The sequence below is a fragment of the Peromyscus leucopus genome, chromosome 1 (assembly GCF_004664715.2).
Source record: "Peromyscus leucopus breed LL Stock chromosome 1, UCI_PerLeu_2.1, whole genome shotgun sequence".
Taxonomy (NCBI): domain Eukaryota; kingdom Metazoa; phylum Chordata; class Mammalia; order Rodentia; family Cricetidae; genus Peromyscus; species Peromyscus leucopus.
In genome coordinates this window covers 161,526,654-161,539,371 of record NC_051063.1, presented here as the reverse complement: position 1 = coordinate 161,539,371, position 12,718 = coordinate 161,526,654, and the positions used below count along the sequence as shown (strand labels likewise).

The following is a 12,718-nucleotide window of genomic DNA, read 5'->3' as shown; positions in this document are numbered from 1 at the left end:
TACTCTGTGTTTTAAATGAGTATTTACTCTTTTCACAAAACTATAAACTCTCAGAACTTGATGCTATTGAGCAAAGTGCTGTAACTTACAAAGTAACTTTACCACAGAAACAATACAAACCAAACATCATAACACAAATCTGTCAAACAGATCTTCAAAAGGAGAATTGGACATGACAGCACAAGCCTGACATCTCATCACTTGGGAAGCAACAGGCACTAGGATCATGAGTTCAAGGCCAGCCTCAGGATCAAGAGCAGAATCTTGGGGGCAGTTTTATCTACAGACATCAAACTATAATATCAGCAAAGACTGATATTATGCTGGGTTGTGGAGGGGCAGTCTCACTGGGTAGCCAAGGCTGACCTTAAGGGCATGATTATCCTGTCTTAGCCTCCTGAGTGCAGGATCACAGGTGTGCACTACCACATCTGGGAAAGCTGTCTCTTACAATTCTGAAATGTTTGCTCAGAAAAAAATCAAGTTTTCATTTATAAACTAAGATGGTCTTAACTAGGGCTGAAGAGGTGGCTCTAATTATCTATCCGGATAAATATTTAATTATCCATCCGATGGGTAATTATCTGTCTGATATCTCTGTCCCAAGCGACTGCCCAGGTTCCTTTATACTGCTGGTCTTAAACTCACGGTACTCCTTTACCTTCCGAGTGTTGTCATTACAGGCTTGTACCACTACACCCAGGTTTGTGGAGATTCCTCCAACCTTTTCCTTGAGTTCAGTTCATCTCCTAACGTATCTCACAGGACTTACCAAAATAATTTACTAGTTTATTGTAAAGGATACCGCAAAGGACAAAGATGAAGAGATGTACAGAACAGAGTACTTGGGAAGGGGTACACAGCATCAAAGCCCTCTCCAGGCATGCCACCCTCTAGAAACCTCCAGAAGCTCTATGAGCCGTGTCCTTTGACATATATGGAGGCCTCATTACTTAGGCAGGACATGAAACCCCAGCCACTCAATCCTTCTCTGTTCTAGAGGCCTGGGTGGACCTGTAAGTCCCAATTCTCAAATGTCACCTAAGTTTGTTCAGGTGATCAGCACCAGCCTAAAGCTCTTCAGGGGTTGCCAGCCACCAGTGACCTCATTAGTATACAAAAACATATTTACTAGTTCAGAGATCCCACAAATTTCAGGGGTTGCTGCCAAGATGGAAGAAAATCAAATAGGTATTTCTTTTTTTCTTTTCTTTTTTTTTTTTTTGGGGGGGGAATGGTTTTCCAGACAGAGTTTCTCCATGTAGTTTTGGTGCCTGTCCGGGACCTCGCTCTGTAGACCAGACTGGCCTGGAACTCACAGAGATCTGCCTGGCTCCACTTCCTGAGTGCTGGGATTAAAGGTGTGTGCCACCGGCGCCCAGCAAATAGGTATTTCTTAACTATCACATCAAAACATTGTTCAAGTCAGGGATGGTGGCATGCACATGTAACCCAGCATTCTGAAAACTGAGGCCAGAGCACAGGCAGTTCTAGGACAACCTAAGCACAGGAAGACACTGTCTGAAAAAAGAAAAAAATTGTTAGAAAATTTGCAAAACAAGTTGAACTAGTACAAACTTATTATTGTGTCCTTTAGAAAACTATTTAAGAGGCTGGAGAGATGGTTCAGCAGTTAAGAGCACTGGCTGGGGGTTGGGGATTTAGCTCAGTGGTAGAGCACTTGCATAGCAAGCACAAGGCCCTGGGTTTGGTCCTTCCAGAGGACTGGGTTCCATTCTCTGCATCCATATGGCAGCTCATAATTGTCTATAATTCCAGTTCCAGGGAATCTGACACCCTCTTCTGACCTCCACAGGTACCAGGCATGCACATGGTGTACATACATGCATGCATTCAAGACATTTATATACCAAAAATAAAAATAAATCTTTAAAAACAGAACATTATTTAAGAAAACTTAAAATTCTACACTGCTACTTGTCAAAATATAACTTAGAAACTACTTTTCTTACTATGAAGGAGTGTTATGTAAATTTAGATACATTCCAAATTTAAGATAATTTCTGGCCAGACCTAGTATCACAAGTCTCTACTTGGGGAGGAAGATCAAGAATTTAGGCTGGTTGGTAATCCCAGCACTTGGGAGGCAGAGGCAGGTGGATCTCTGAGTTTGAGGCCAGCCTGGTTTACAGAGTGAGTTCTAGGACTACATAGAGAGGCCCTGTCTCAAAAAGAGACAGAGAGAGAGAGAGAGAGAGACAGACAGACAGACAGACAGACAGACAGACAAAGAGAGAGAATTTAAGAGTAACCTGGGCTACACAGTAAGGTTCTAGTCTTAAAAACAAAATCAAACAAACAAAAATGTAAGGTACCCATAAATGATTTTTTACTATGATAATTACAGTCTCTCTCTCTTCCAAGCTGGAAACGCTGACTCTAAGTTTATATACCATGTAATCTCCATCATCTGTCAAGAAGACCAGCAAGTCAGAGACAAAGCCTGTTTTCCCCATATATATTTCAGCAGGTCATACAATCAGAAATGTGGAACTCCGTGTGTGTGTGTGTGTGTGTGTGTGTGTGTGTGTGTGTATCAAACTCAGTGTTCTGCTCATGCTAAACAAATATTCTTGCACTGTTACATCCCAAGGCCAGAAATGTAGAAATTCTATGGCATCTCCTCACCATGGGCTCCCTAGCCAGGGAAGGCTCATGCTGGTTTCCTACTCTAGTACTTTCCCAGGCCATAAGCCTTCACACACTCAATTACTGAGGTCCTAATGCTCCAGATATCAGAGACACAGAAGTGCTGCTGAGTTCAATGGGTTTGTCAGGCTGCTGCTAGGTAAAAGATGCTCCAATACAAAGAAATCTTCATGGAAGCCAGATGCTGTCAAGATGCAATGGCTATTGCTACGGCTTGAGAAGTCTGATTCACCTAGATGTGAATTTCTGCTCAGTAAAATATCAGCCGAATGAAAGGCACTTAGCAACTCTATGACCTTAAGCAAGTCAGCTGAAATCTTGTGCGTCAGTTTCTTTAGAACAGCATAGCTGAACTCCATGGAGCACAGGACTTGGCACATCTCCAGTCTCAGGAAGTGGAAACGGCCACTCTTCCCGAGGCCTTGGGCTAGCACAGAGTATCTCTGGCAACTCCTCATTATGGTGAAACCCACCCAACCCCACTGAAGTTAACAACTTACAGAAACAGAACCTACCTTCCTGCAGCTGTGGACCCCAACGCTCAAAGCCCGGGCAACAAACTAGAAGAGTTTGCCACCCAGAGAGCCCCAGAGCTAAAGGAGGTCACAGCTCTGCCCACCACCCCCTCTGCCCACCACCCCCTCCCACTTCAGCCCCAAGCTCTAGGAAGTGGTGGACACAGCTGAGGAGGGGGCATTACCACCTCAAATTACAAAGCACAGGCCAGTTACTTAAGCACAGCATCCTCCCCTCCCCTGAGACTCAGGGAGCTCAAGTCCTTGGGAGCTGCAGAGAGGGCCCACGTTCACCTCTCCTTGCCTAGGTCACTGAAGCCTGGGGCATCGGAGTCTGGGAGCCAAGCCAGCTTTCCTCTGCTGGGACCAGAGTGACAGGGTAGGGAAGACTGAGCTGTTCCCAGGTTCCTTAACCATAATTGAATCTCATCAGTATCTAATTCTCAAGTCAGTTTTAGGAAGAAAATGTGATTGTTTTTCTGGTAGTATTTAGCTCTAATTCTACATTCAAACCTTCCCATTGCTAGCAGAGCTCTGTGAGTTCCAGGACAGTTTGGTCTAAACTGTGAGACCCTGACCCAGCACCCCCTTCCCCCTCAAAAAAGAAGAGAAAGGTTTAAAAAAGTAGGGCCAGTTAAATGGCTCAATGGGTCAGTGGGTAAAGCTGCTTGCTGCCAAGCCTGATGGTCCAATTTCCATCCCAGGACCCACAATGTAGAAGCTAAAATCCAATTCCCACAAATTATCCTCTGATATCCCACATGTATGCCATGGTATTCATGCCTACACATACACACAAATTTTGAAATGTGATAAAAAATTTTAAAAGGAATGTCATATCAAGGGATGAATTTTTTTTTTCTTTTTTCTTTTGGTTTTTTGACATAGAGTTTCTCAGTGTAGCCCTGGCCTTCCTGGAACTTGCGCTGTAGACCAAACTGGTCTCAAACTCAGAGATCCACCTGTCTCTGGCTTGAGCGCTGAGATTAAAGGTGTGCACCACCATTACCTGGCTCATGGGATGAATCTTAAAACTCACAGTAAGTACACAGGCTTTTGTCAAGAAAATAAATGGACTAGCCAGGATGCAAAGTGAGACCCTGTTCCACAAAGAAAAGCAAGCCAACGACAGCATGAGTTACAAGGATCAACTTGGAAGCGGCCCACATGTATTGTATTAAGAGGTTCATTACCTAAACTAGACATGAGAGTTCAAAGACAAAGGCAGAGTAACATGCTATCATTCTATAAATGGTTAACATTAGCACACAGATGCCAAAGAAAAGCTGCCATATACCACTGAATGCCATCACCAAAATAACCCAATTCCAGACCCCTCTAATCTCTTTCCTGTTTCTCAATCCTTTGTTGTCTGAGACACACATCACCCTTGGAACAAGACCTGTGGTGAGCTGGGGGGGGGGGGGGGGCACACACACTCATAATCCCAGCACTAAAGAGGCAGAGCGGAAAATAGAGTTCCAGGCTAGTCAGGCTACAAAGCCAGATCCTGTCGCAAAAAAAAGACCCTTGCCTTCATTTTACAATTTCCTTTCTTTCTTTCTTTCTTTTTTTTTAATGTGCATTGGTGTTTTGTCATGGGTCCTCTGGAACTGGAGTTACAGACAGTTATGAGCTACCGTGTGGATGCTGGGAATTGAATCCCGGTCCTCTGGAAGAGCAGCCAGTGCTCTTAACTGCTGAGCCATCTCCCCAGCCTTTACTATTTCTAAACACTACCCATATTCAAGATCCATCAGCTCAGCTGTGAATGGTAGTGCTAGTATATGCTATTGTCCCAATATTTGGGATGCTAAGACAGGAGGACTACCATGAGCTCAAGGCCACCCTGGGCTACACAGTGAATACCTGGCCAGTGTGGGCTACATAGTAAAACCCTGCCAAGAAACAAACTTTCACTGTCTCAATGAAGCCATGTTGGCTGGGCTACTTTAACTCCCATGAAGCTTTTCGGGAGCTCTGGCTGCCTCTGCTGCCACTGCCTCTCGACAGCTATTTATACCTGTCCCACCAAAGGAACTGCAAACACCACGATGGGTATAAGCTACATGTTCACTTTACTGTAATGCACAGTGTGGACAATACCGAAAACCACATTCCTGCCAGGATCTGTTCTACGGGCTTTATAGTAACACATTAAAGCCTCACTGTAAGCTTGTGTGGTAGCCAGTGCCTATAATACCAGCACCTAGAAGTTGAGGCATGAGAACTGTTAAAGAGTTTGAGGCCAGTTCCACGCCAGCTAGTTTGGACTAAAGAGACCAAGTCTCAAAGAGAAGAAGAAAAACCACACTATACCCCTAGACATTCTTATCTCTCCTATTTTCAAACTAGGTAAACCAAGATGAAGAAAGTCAAGTGACTGGGGTTAGGGACTAGTAAGAGGAAGGGAGACTCCAGTCTGACTAATACTTGCTCTTTGTTCCCTCTGATATGACTGGACATCACAGACATTTGTTTTAAATTTATTCATTTTTTTTTTTTTTTTTTTTTTTTTTTTTTTGGTTTTTCGAGACAGGGTTTCTCTGTGTAGCTTTGCGCCTTTTCCTGGAACTCACTTGGTAGCCCAGGCTGGCCTTGAACTCACAAAGATCCGCCTGCCTCTGCCTCCCGAGTGCTGGGATTAAAGGCGTGCGCCACCACCGTCCGGCCAAATTTATTCATTTTTAAATTGAAATAATAAACAGGAAAAAAGCATGACATACAAAATGATGCTGAAGACAACATGAAATCAGGTAAGGCATGGGGGCATAAACCAGCAATCCCAGGACTTGGGAAGCTAAAGTAAGAAGATCTTGAGTTTGAGGCTAGCTTTGGCTACTCGGCAAAACCCTGTCTCAAAAACTAATTATAGGGCTGGAGAGATGGCTCAGAGGTTAAGAGCACTGCTTGCTCTTCCAAAGGTCCTGAGTTCAATCCCCAGCAACCACATGGTGGCTCACAACCATCTGTAATGAGATCTGGTGCCCTCTTCTGGCCTGCAGGGATATGTGCAGACAGAATACTGTATACATAATAAATAAATCTTAAAAAAAAAAAAAAAAAAAAAAAAAAACTAATTTTTTTAAAAAAATGTTGGAGTAGTTAAACATTTACTGCTTACATTAAAAAAATGCTTTGAGAAAATTACAAGTCCTGTCAGGCAGTGGTGACACACACCTTTAATTCCAGCAATAGGGAGGCAGGTGGATCTCTGTGAGTTTGAAGCCTGGTCTACAAAGCGAGTTCCAGGACAGCCAGGATTATACAGACAAATCCTGTTTCGAAAAACCAAAAAAAAAAAAAAGGAAAGAAAGAAAGAAAATTACAAGTTTTATGCTGCTACTCATTCTTTTTTTTAATTATTATTTATGTGTACATGTGTATATATCTGTATATGTGCATGAACCTGAGGTTAGGGCCATCCCCTGGAGCTGGAATTACAAGCAATTGTAAGCTGCCTGATATGGGTGCTGGGAATCGAACTCATGTCCTCTGCAAGAACAATACATGTTCTTAACCACTGGGCTATCTCTTCAGTCCCAACTGCTACTCATTCTTAAGTTGTGCTACCGAACCTGTTTTAAATTAACCTGGGGGGGGGGAGAGCATCCATCCAAAAATTAAACCTAGGTAAGACAAACTTAGTTCTTCCTAAAAAGAGATGTGGATACATTTCAGATTTGAGGCCGTTTCTGGCCCATTGGGGACACCCACTTGTAATACAAGCACTCAGGAGGCCGAGGCAGAAGACTGGACTACTTAACAACCTGAGTTTCTTTTCCTGGAGCCTCATCCCAAAGGCAACCAATTCTTTTTCTATCACCCGCCCCCGGCTTTTTTTTTCCTGCACTCAGGAATCTATTTCTTTCTCTAACTCAAACAGGCCTATAAGTACACTGTCCTGCAACTTGCTCTTCTGGAGTGATTAACTTGATCTGAGGCCACTGAGAATCACCACCAGGGCCCTCACTGTGATGCTGTGCAAGCACTGAGCTAACCCTCACTCTAAGTCATACTACTTTTCATCTTAACCTAAGAGGTCTCACGAAACAGAGGACTTGGGAAAGGGTATAGACTCCACTGGGAACAGCATCTACAGAAGCTGTTAAGAAGCTCTTAAACGTACAAAGACATTTAGAATTGCCCTTGAAGCAGTGTGTCGGCTAACTGGAGGTGACAGACACAGAACATGTCAGTTCTCTATGTATCACAGGGCTGTGAAGACTACAGAAAGGAATAGACACAAAACACTTAGCGTCAAACCTGACTAGAACAGTGATACCACAGTAACGCAGATATCATTATTAACCACGCACTTCAGGCTTCCTTACCGCTACACCTTCATTCATGTCATCACCCTGCTCTGCCTAAGCAGCCTCTGCTCTTACAATGGAGCTGGAGTCACTAACTCTCCCCCACGCTATTCAGCTAAGTTCAGCCTTCTTCGGCAAGTTTCCCTTGACACATTCAGGTTGGCTTTCCTGCCTGAGCAGTTTGGGAAGAGCCTGTCTGTCATCACTTCCCACTGTCTGGTTATCAGCTTTGTCAGTGAGCCCAGGAACAGTTGGGGGGGGGGGCTAGTTAGGTTCAAAGATGAGTGATGCATTAACCAGAAGGCCAATTACTAAGTGTATATACATACCAAAAGAGCTAACCTCGCTGGGATTTTACCAGACTCAGAAAGGTGCAACACTGTCCACATTCTACAAATTACACAGCATCCCAAGACCAGGATCTACTACAGCACTCTAGATAGAGCTCTGACCATCTCTCTTTGGCAAGAAATTACCAGAAGTAACTATGAAGGGCATAAGGAGGTGGCCTCTCTCTCTGTTACTGCAAAGACTATGTAGCACTCCTGGTCAGGACTCCAGAGGACCCACACACCACCTAAGCTGGCACCTAACTTCCACAGACACCATCCCAAACCTCTCCTAGAAACACAGTCTTTCTTGGGGGATACAAAATTAAGTTTAAGCTTTCTGGCCACAAACACATTCCAAACATGCCTTTCATGGGGTTATAGCTCGGTCAGTTTGGGTTGAATTTAAAGTTTTCCCTGAAATTCGTCAAACTCTACTTACAAAATGTCTCTTGGCCTATGCTTGTATCTTTTCTATAGATATCAAATTTGTATATTTTTTTTCTCTAATGGTCATCTGTTCAACAAATTCTTAATTGTTTCCAGAACAGTGTGTCTAGACTCTGGTGATAAATGCAGAGAACAAGCAGGCAAGATTCCTGGAGCTGGAGAGATGCCTCAGAGGTTAAAAGCACTGGCTGCTCTTCCGGAGGACTCAGGTTCAATTCCCAGCAACCGCATGGCAGCTCACACTTGTCTGTAACTCCATTTTCCCGGTTTCTGACACCCTCACACAGATGTACATGCAGATAGAACACCAATGAACGTAAAATAAAAATAAATTATAAGAAAAAAACGGGCAAGATTCCTGAAACCTGGCACACCTTTTCGGTATCTCCCTTCTAGGTACTTTAGACACTTCAGAACAATGGCTGTTCTGACATCTCCAGGCTGTGTCTTTTAGCTCTATATTCTGATTTCCCAATAAAATAATGGCCCATACTGTAGGTGACTGTGAACTGGCTAAATTCACTGAGTTACTTTAGAGCAGCCCCTAAGAAAAAAGATGCAAAATCTGAATCAAGGTATAGGGGAGGCCAGGTGTGATGGAACATGCCTTTAACCCCAGAACTCAGGAGGGGAAAGCAGGCAGAGCTCTGAGTTTGAGGCCAGCCTGATCTACACAGTAAGTTCTAGGACTACATTAAAAAAAAAAAAACTGTCTCAAAACAAGATAAAAACAACAAAGGGGTAGGGAACAATGCAAATCACAAGAGCAACCTAAGTCACTAAGGAAAACGAGATTGTGGGATGTCATCAAGGACAGGTCACCCTAGGAAGTCATGAGAGATTCCAAGTCTAGGGGCCATTTAGAAGGAAATGAAGAATGAATGTACAGAAACCAGAACTGAAACCACGTATGCCTAGAGGCCCAGCACTTGGGAGGTTGATACAGGAGGATCTCAAGTTGGAGGCCAGCTTGGGTACATAACAAGACTCCGTCTCAAAAAAACAAAAACAGAAATACAGAGAGAGAGAGAGAGCGCGCGCCCAAAGCCAAGCCCAAGTGGGGGTGAAAATGTCACTCCAAGGACCCAAGGGCAATGAAGTAAAGATGTGAGGGGAGGAACACGTATCAAGGGGAGGGAAGGAAACATGAGATTAGGCCTCAGAAAATGGCACCAGACAGGCAAGGCAAAGTGGAGCAATAAAGACAAGGTAAGAAAATGGACACCACTGCTCCAAAGAGGCCAGCCAAGAGCAAGGCTGGTTCCTAACAACAAGAAGGGCTGCCCACACCAAGTATTTACAGTCACACGATCTGTGGAGACAGCTCAGTGATACAGTGCACACCTAGCATGCTCAAACTTCTGAGATCAGGGGATGAAGAAATGGCTCAGAGGTTGAGAACACTGGCTGCTCTTGCAAAGGGCCTGGGTTTAATTCTCATCACCCACATGGCAGCTCACAATTATCGGTGATATCAGACCCAGAGGACTGGAAGTCCTCTTCTGGTTTCAGTGGACACTGTACACCCATGGTACAGCCATACATTTAGGCAAAACACCCATACACATAAAACAAAAATAAATAAAATCTGAAAGTCCTAAGTTGAATCCTAAAGCATGGCAGAGAGGAAATACAACTAAACAAAATGAAAAGGAAAAAGAAAAGAATAAGCAATGACCAACAAGGTCAACCAACTAGGGAACCCTCACATGGACAGTATCAGAGAAAACATTTAGAGCTTAACTCTTGACACTTTTTGAATTAATACTGAAAGAACCCAGCAAAGTGCTCTTCTCACTCCAAACAAAGCAATTCCTTGTTCTAACCAACATTCTTTGTCCATCTAGGAAGGTCATTATTTTCCACTGAGGACAAAGTCTCACAGGAGAAGGGACAGAGTGGACACACAGCCCACGGGTTCTAGCCTGCTAGCTCAATAGTGACTTCCCCAGAGAGTAGATCTGCAGGCGAGACGCAGCTCCTGGTGTAGTAGGCTTCAAGTTCGAGACAGAACAAGTACTTAGGATCTTGTTTTTGTTTTTTTAAAGGATGCTTAAAGCATGCTGTCTTCCAAAAATCCAGAGATAATTTTAGATTGAAAAAAATCTAGGCTTGCCAAGGGAATCTGAGAACTTTTCTATCTTGGTCTCCAATGCTAACCTACGTATTCGTGTGCAAAAATAGAGGAAGATTAGAATCTCAAATGCCAGGCTGAAAAGTCGCCACAACAAACTTGTACTCTTCATATGGAGTCTGTTCATATGTTAGCAAGAAAGCAAGTGAAAACAGCAGTGAAACCTTTTAATATATATTTCACATGCATACATATCATATTTATGTCAAATGTAAAGTATTCCCTCAACTTGCAAAGGAAACGATTTTTTTAAAGATTGCAAAAAAAAAAAAAGTATTATTTTTAAGGCACATAAAAACATCCAAACACACACCAAATCAAATTTGTAAGTAGCCCTTTGCAAACACATTCTTAGAACTTTAAGCCTAAAATAAGATTTGTTGAGGAAGTTATAGTTTACTAATGGTTACTACCCTGCCAGTTTGGAAACACATCTTAAAAATAAAAACAAAAAGGCAGGGCCTCTTGGCCTATGGCTTTAATTCCAGCACTAAGGAAGCAGAAATAGAGAGATCTCTGTGAGTTTAAGACCAGCCTGGTCTACACAGTGAGATCCTGTCTCAAATAAATAAATGAGAAAATAAACAACAAAGGAAGGTTAAAAATTTTTAAGCAGTTATGAGAAGCAAACATAGATGGACAACACTGGGTTTGAGATTTCCAAACATATCAACAAGAAGAAAAACAGAATGTTACCTTTAACCCCCATTTGTAAATTTATCCCAAGAAGACAATAATCAGATAAATCTTGTGACAATGAGGAAAACAATCAAATATTCATCAGGGCTTGGATAAATCTTGGTACCCGATGGTCTACAACAAAGCCTCTAAAAGTGACACGTATGTATGCATTTACTGATGTCACCCAAACGTTAGCAGTGGTTGTCAACGAGTCACAGGTTGTGAGGCCGTGGTCATTTTCTCCCGACACTGCGTACCGTCGAGAATGTTTTTACAAGGACAGAAGAATGAATCGCTTTCATAATGGCAGTGGGTGAGGAAGGACACGGACGAGCTATTTTCAAATTGGGGGCTCCCCAGGCTGAGCGTTTCCCAGGCAAATTTGGTTAAAGTATAAACAAAATTCTTATCATGCCAAGCAGGCATGCTCTTTTTCCCCTGCTCCACGCGGGGCAGGAAGACACACCCCTGACCCCAGCGTTCGCCCCACGGGCGTGGGTCCTTCCTAGTCCTAGCCCAGCCTTGGCCCTCCCCTGACCCCCGCCGCACCCACGGGCTCAGCCGGGAGCCAGGAAGGGGCGCGAGGACGGCCGGGCAGCCGCGGGGCGGCCTGAGGACAGCGGCGCACGCCCGTGCCCGTGGACCTAGGTCGCCCTCAGGCCGCCAGCCCTCCGCGCAAGGCGCAGCGAGCTTCCGGGAGCGGATTCCCCGAGGCGGCCCCAGGCAGCGGCGTCCTTCAGCGCCGACGCGCCCCCAGGGGTCTCAGTCCCGGGCGCGCGCGGAGAGGCCCCTCCGGGCTTCCGTCCGCCCGGCCAGCGCCCGCCGAGCCCCGCGTCCTCCACAGCAGGCGGGCGAGGGACGGCGCCCGAGGGAAGCGGAGCTCCGCGAGCTCGCCTCGATGCCAGCCGCCGTTGCGACCCGCCGCCCGCCACCCACAGCCAACCCCCGCCGACCCGCGCCCACCGGTGCCCGCACCTCACCTGCGACGCGCCCCGGCTCCCAGCGTACCGCCCGGACCGGCTGTGTACACCGGAAGTGACGTCCGCGGCCGGCCCCGCCCCCGCCCCAGGCGGCCGCTGCGGTTCCCCGGCCAGAGCCCACCCTCCCCTCGTGCTCGCTGGGCAGCGGCCCAGCTCAGCGTCTCCCCCGGGGCTTCCAGACCCAGCCGGCGCCCTGCAGGAGGGCTCGGTTGCGTCCTCACGGATTTGTCATTGAAATTAATGACTGAAACGTTGATCGCTAGACACAGTACCTGACGGGCTGTGTAGAAGCGGGAATCGTACCCTCAGGAGTTGGCTTCGCGAATGGTGGCAAGAGAATACTAGTGTCACAGATCCGTGTGAGGATGATGTAGTGCCATTTGTGGCAGATGGGAGGAGGGGAAAGTGGAAGAGGGACGGAGAGAGTACCCTGACCTAGTGGGTGACGAGGGAATTAACCCTAGGGAAAGATCAGGAGCTGAGATCCTAAAAAGGAAAAAAAAAAAGAATTTAAAAACAAACACCTGGAGGTGGAGGAGGAGCAGGACATGACAGCATACAGGCGAAAGGGACCCAGGATGTAGCTCAGGCACATTTAAAAGCCCCAGGCTTTGCAAAGAATGTTGAGAGATTAAGAAACAAG

General features: G+C 45.4%; 1 protein-coding gene across 2 annotated transcripts in view; it reads right to left on the bottom strand.

The window, feature by feature from the left end:
• The window catches only part of Garre1 (granule associated Rac and RHOG effector 1), a 78,766-nt gene extending 66,354 nt beyond the window's left edge, over nt 1-12,412 (bottom strand). The window contains exon 1 of one of the 2 annotated variants that reach the window (XM_028877793.2): nt 12,348-12,412. The gene's annotated coding sequence lies outside the window, so the exon portion shown is untranslated. Of the gene's footprint in view, nt 1-12,075; nt 12,150-12,347 lie in introns of those variants that run through there. The other variant, XM_028877790.2, reaches the window with a different exon arrangement.
• Between the last annotated feature and the right edge of the window lie 306 nt (nt 12,413-12,718).